This window comes from Vanacampus margaritifer, chromosome 13 (assembly GCF_051991255.1).
Source record: "Vanacampus margaritifer isolate UIUO_Vmar chromosome 13, RoL_Vmar_1.0, whole genome shotgun sequence".
NCBI lineage: Eukaryota > Metazoa > Chordata > Actinopteri > Syngnathiformes > Syngnathidae > Vanacampus > Vanacampus margaritifer.
The window spans coordinates 16,865,852-16,872,507 of record NC_135444.1 but is presented as its reverse complement, the minus strand read 5'-3'; positions in this window follow the sequence as shown (position 1 = coordinate 16,872,507).

Genomic DNA, 6,656 nt, shown 5'->3' with positions numbered 1-6,656 from the left:
GTCTGGGTGTTAGGCAGCCAGAATGACTCCTGATAGAAGGAGTTTGCGGCTCAAGTCGAGAGGAATCGTCTTGGCTGCGGGATGAGGCGGCGACTAATTGATTCTCTGAAGTTTCCTGTCGCACAGCCCGATTACAGGTGTGACCGGATTAAAAAAAAATGGAGAGAGAGAGGGAAAAAAAAAACAAGGGATCTGGAGGAGGGAAACGGTGAAAAAAAATCAAAGAGAAAAGAAGATGAGGCCTGCCATAGACGGATCAGCATCACTTGTACTCGTTGATGGGCTTATTCCTGCCTTGTTTGTGTGTGTGTGCACGGCGCCGTTTGATCTCTGCGCTCGGTGGCAAACCTCAGGTCACGTTACCGGGCCCCCCGCCCCCTTTATTTCTTTCTTCCTTCCTGTAGCAACACATTGCATTGTTGTCGCGCGCTTGCCCTGATCACTCACTTCTTGTTAACACATCTCAAGGCCCGAGGCACAGACGTCTCGCCGGCCCATAACACTCCGTGACAAGATGGAGCACCGAGGCAAGCGGGAGCCATATAGCGAGGAGGCGAAAGGAGAGTTAGGACGCATATCTCCACCTAAGATGTCATGCGTGCAGTCTGTTATGGCTTGTTTAGCGCCAAAGTCCAATCCCAGGCCCCGGAGAGCCATTTTTCCCGGACTATCGATCGGGCCCTAAGGCCAGCACATAGCGGGGCCCCCGGTCCCTGATCCTGTTCAGTAATAAGCGTACTCATGTCAAGGCGGTAATTATCATTGATCTGCGGCAGCCGCGACAGGGCAGCGGCCCCCGTGCCGTGATTCATACCGGGCTGCTGGACTTCAGGCAGCTAATCAGCACCTGACGGCGCCACGTGCAATTTCTGATGGAGTTGGAACAAAGGACGTATTTTAGTTTTTGTCAGTGTCGGGAAGTAGTCAAGTACACATATTTTGTTAAGTCGATTTTTCAGGTGTCTGTACTTTTTATGGGTATTTATTTCCTTTACTTATAATATATATATATATATATATATATATGACTGTCACGAAAGGCAAAAGGTGTGCAACAGACAGAGGTGGAAATGGCGACGGTGTCAAAGCAGGCAATCCGTTTTCTCTCCGCGAGCGCCGAAGCGGGACGCGTGTCACCTGCAGACCAAACCCCATTTCCTCTGATTAAGTCCTCTCAAATATTCCATTTGTCAGTGTCAAGGCGGCGGCGAGCAAGTCAGCCAGCCGTGTCTGTTGACTGTGTCATTTTCCAATTTACATCAGACATCGGCGACGACGACATCATCATCGTCGTCGTGTCCCTAATGTCCCCTCGCATCGCCTTGATGTCTTTGTTGTTCCTCTAGGTGATGTTACCTCCACCAAGGAGCCATTGGAGGATCTGACATTTGGGTCGCAGTCAGAATGTCATACATAACATAGCTTACACTATAAAAACAGCTGGTTCAAAAATAACCCAAATTGGGTCCAAAAGGATCTGACACAAATTTTTCGGTGTTGGTTCAAATTAATAACCCAAAATTTTGGGTTAGGATTTGCATAAAACCAAAAAAGTTGGGTTATTAATGTAACCCAAAAAGTTGGGTCGGTCCCTTTTTCACCCAATTTGGGCTATTTTTGACTACCCAACTTTTTTTAGTGTAGTACTGCACAATCATTTAACAATAACGCTTCTGACTTTTATATTAGTCACACTACCGTTAAATGTTTTTGGTTTCACCGAGACTGAATATTTTCAATGACAACACATTGTCGTAAATAATACAATGCATTCAAAAGTTTGGGGGTCACTTTTTTTTCTCAAATCCCTATTAAGAATGTCTAAATTATGAATCATAATACAGAGGTAGCTTTTGATAAAACAACAAAAATATTGTATTTTTTTAATGAGGGAAAATAGCACTTTATAATATATAGTATATTTATATACTGTACATAGACAGTACTGTAGCTCATCCCAGCATGTCTCTGCTTTTTGCAGAGGATAAAGACTATATGGCTGTGAGTACTGTTCAGAATGTCTAATGTCGTTGCACTATTTGTCTTCAAATATCAGTGAATTACTCAAAGGTTAATGACATTTCCCATTTTGTGTTAGCGTTAGCATTAAACAAGCTAACTAAACTAAAGCGTTGGTTTTATGTTAAGCTTAACAGTAAACTTTAACTGGTCTCAACAATTGTTCACTTATTGCGAAGCGAGTTGATAAAAACAACAAAATCTTCAGAATAATGGCTCGTATCTAAGTCAGTCGTCTCTAAGTCAGGTCACTTGTATCTCAAGACACCACTGTATATGTCTACAGTACAGCTATACTGTAAATATTGTAGCTATCCATTGCTATAACGGGCTGGATCTCTTGCCCCGTGATTGTGTGGGTTTTCTCCACACACTCGACATGGTCAACTGGAGAGAAAGAAAATTTCAATCTCCCCCTCTATGATTTTGCTGTCATCATCCTGAACCATGCGGCAGGCGCATCTCTCCATCTTGCGTCCCGAGTGGGAGCGGGGCAGCCAGAAAGGAGGGCATGCCTCCGTACTCGCTTGCCAACTTCAATATGGGAGAGGGGTGAGGGTGTGGGGGGGGGGAGTCTATTATTAGGGCTCTGTTATAAAGCAGCCATCACATTGTGGGCCCTCTGACAGGTAGCGGGCGGTCCGCCTTGATGACTAGACTCAATCACCTGTGACAGTTTTGATTTGATGTCACTCGTCGGGTCGCTCTATTTGTTTGAGCAGTTAAGAGGTAATTGTGTGACATTGGCGGCGGAAGGCGTGCTTTGGCGCCGCACCCGCTGAACCGAGGGGACGAGACGAGGCATGGCGATAATAAATGAGGGCTATTTCCCTCCAGCATTGCCGCACGGTGTCTATGTGTGTGCGCGTGTGTGTGAGAGAGTTGATGGGGGTACGGCGATGAGCCACTCTACCCTGAGGGAATTCATCTGTGAGATGCACACGGCGGTGGCCTGCTCGCCCGCTCATCATCGCTTTCGCCGCCATGTTCACAATTGTTTCGGCGCGCCGGCAAACGTATCACTTCAGATGGAACTTTGGGAGCTCAGGAAAAGAAGTGAGTTAATACTTTTTGTGTTAGCTTTCGCTGTCACCGTTACAGTCATGAAATTGAGAGTGAATCTCAAAGAAAGCCTAAGAATCTAGTAGAATTTCTTGCACTCTAAAAACAGTTGGGTCAAAAGTTACCCAAATATGGATAAAAAAATGGACCGATCCACTTTATGGGTTATTTTATACAAAATAACCCAATTTTTTGACCCAAGTAAAGGATCTGACCAATATTTATTAGTTGTTATGACCCATTTATTAACTCAAAGTTGGGTCAAATTGACCCAAGTAGAGGATTGGTCCATTTTTGACCCTTAGTTGGGTTATTTTTGACCCAACTGTTTTTAGAGTGTGTAATTAGTAGGAAATGTACATATTTTTGGGGATAATATATTTTCTGTAAATATTTATGAAAGATTATATTAATCTCTGTAGACCAAAAATAATGTTTACCTTAATCACACACACCCCAAAAAAATTATCATATAATTTAATTTACACAATTAACCCTACTAAAAAAATTAAGTCAAATAAAATAAAAAAACATGTAAAAAGCTATCACACTGCAGCAAACCTCTCACAAAACAGAAGAACTCAGACTTTGAAAAAACTCTCACAACAGAAAATGTCTCACATGACCTCCAAATTTCTCTCACACACACCAAAAAACTCTCACAAGCACTAAAAGACCTCTCACAGCACAAAGACCATTTATACTCACCAGAAAAACACTCTTATGCCCCATAAAACCTCTCATGCAGACAAAAAAAAACAACATACACAAAAACTCTCACACACATGCCCAAAACTCTCTCACAAACTTAACACCTGTCACCAAGACATTTTTCCATTTTCATCCCCCCTCCTCCCCTCAAAAAATTTATCTCCCTCTCTCATGAAAACTTTTCACATGCTCACCAAAAAAAACACCAAAAGACCTTTAACACTCCAAAACACCTTGCACACGCAACCTCACACATAAAACATCTCAGACACAACAAAAGTCTCTCACATGCAGCAAAAAAAGTGTGCTCGAGCTCACCCATCACCCTAATGAGGAAATGGATGGATGAATATGTTTGAGTTTCCTTTTTCAGATACGGCAATCGTATGTATGTGGTTTACTTACATTATCGACTGTCGCATAACAACTGTATTGTACAGTGAATTTATGTTGGAATTGCCAGCCATTGCACATAGTGATTTTTGGGGCGCCAGTTGGCGACCCGTCAGGCTTCCCGTTTGGTCTCCCTCTGTTAGTCCAATTTTTATTTTTTTTTATGTCTCTTGGACAGGTTGTAACTATTACGTGAAATTCTTTGCTCTGTACTGTTTAATTGGTAATTTAAGGAAAAGTTTAATAACGAGAAGACCTATTAAGACTATTTGGCCATGAGGCTTTTTTTCCCCCCAGCGGTAACTACATTAACTTTTTTTTTCTTTTTTCCTGAAAGCAAAAACATCAGGCCAAATCAGAAGTAAATCTGATAAGGAGTGTGGCTGTAGTACAAGCACACTGGCAGTGCAGCCCTTGCCGCATTCGGCGGCTCCCCGTCTTTGAATGCCAGCGCTAATCTGCAACTGGAATCCTCCTTTTCTTATGTAGAAGACGAAAGAAGAGAAGTCGTCGCCGATGAGTGCAAATCTGTCAGCGACGGCCTTCCCTCCCTCCTCACCCGTCGGGTCCGCCGGCCCGTCGCAGGGGTGATTTTAGGTGAGAGCGGCACAATGGGCTTGGCCAAAAATGGCAACAAAAAAGCAAAACAAAAAAACTGACCCACTTCTGTTTTGTGCTCTGACCATGAGGCGGCACCAGGAATGGCCTCTAAGATGCCAGCAGAAAGGCTTTTTTTCTTCTGCGTGTTGAGCTCATCCATTTGTTTGTTATCTCAATCCAGGATTTGGAGAGATACAAAGCTGATTAAACAACAAAAGCATATGGGAAGATAAAGAACACTTAGGTAATGGGTTTAGCCCGCCTGTTTAGCACGCCAAATTCATTCCACCCTCCCTTTTTTCTCTCTCGGCTCAAAATGCATTTGTTATTCTTTGCTCGGTCTTGATCCAGATAGGGAAAAAGAATGAGAAAAGAGCACACACAAAAAAGAGAGAGGAAGAAGAAGCGGATTTTTGTGCAACTCTTGTGAGCGACTTGGAAACTAGTAGCAACACTTAGATCACAATAAAGTACTGTACATTTATTGGCCACCATATTGGCTACACATTCAAATGAATTCCAGTACAAGAGTTGACGTTACAAAGTTCATGTTTTGTTTTGACTGACACTTCCAGAGAGATATTCATTGAGCAATATAGTTATGATAGATGTACCAATAGTGTACGTCTCTACTCATTAAAATGCTCTGATACGACTCACGAATACGACGACCATCATGGCGTATAATTTCTCAGAAGAGATGTTAAAATGTCAGTAAAATGTTATATATGAGTAAAACATATGCTACATTCAAGAAAAGGTTGTGCTTTGTGGTTCTGAACAATATTCAATCCAAAGGAAAACACATTTTTATACCAATTGCAAGTACTCCAATGTAAAAATAACTAACAATAATAATTCAAATTTTGGTTACCGGTGCATTATTTTGCCTATTTAGAAAAAGATATGCTGGTGCATTACTCGAAAGTAGAAAGTGTGAACATTTGGCCCTCCAATCTGATGCATCATTAATGTATGTAAACTACAACAACAGAAAGAAGAAGAAGAAAAAAAACATTGAATACTTTACTTCTGTTTCAGACTATCTTTGTGACATTAGACTGCCAAGTAGGCTGGAGATTAAGTTGCACACTTGTGTCATTGTCTCCCATTACCCCAAGATGGGACCATGCTAGGATTCAAAAGCGACGCGGAATTAGCAACATTTCCGCTCAACAGTTTTATCACCTCTTCTTCTCATTTGTAATTCATTTTTAATTTGTCATACAACATACGTACATACACCTGCCCAAACATACAACTGTCCATTATGATTAAGTCATGCTACCGTTTAAGCAGCCGTGGCTAACATTAAGCTTATTTACAATGCTAATGCTATCTTAGCGCAGCTATTTTGTTGACGTTGAATGGCGTTCTCTCTGATTATTTATCACAACACTCGTTCACAACCTCATGCCATTGTCACGTTAGTGAGGGCCGCGGCATTGGTTGGACACTCGAGGAAGTTAATAGTTAGCCAAGTGAGGCTACATTCAAACCACGCTATCAGCTTCAACTTTGCGAGGAGTTGAATCAGTCATTAGTCAGTTTGACAGGAGTTACTGTACATCTACTCACTACAGAGTGTGAGTACCTCATTTTGTAGGTGTACAAAAGAAGTTGACTGACAACCAGTCCAGGTTGTACCCCCCCTCCTAGTGCATGATATGTAACCCAATATGGTGCATTAAAACAAGCCTTACTCCCCTTAGCTAACCTGCTAAAAGCAATCTCTGGCTCCAGAATTCACTGTGATAATAACAACCCAAAGAGGTCAGTGAGGAGGATGGAGGGGGACGGGGAGGTATAAACATATTTACACTCCTCCCAAACACCCCCCACCCCCCTACCCCAGTTTATGGAAAGCAGCC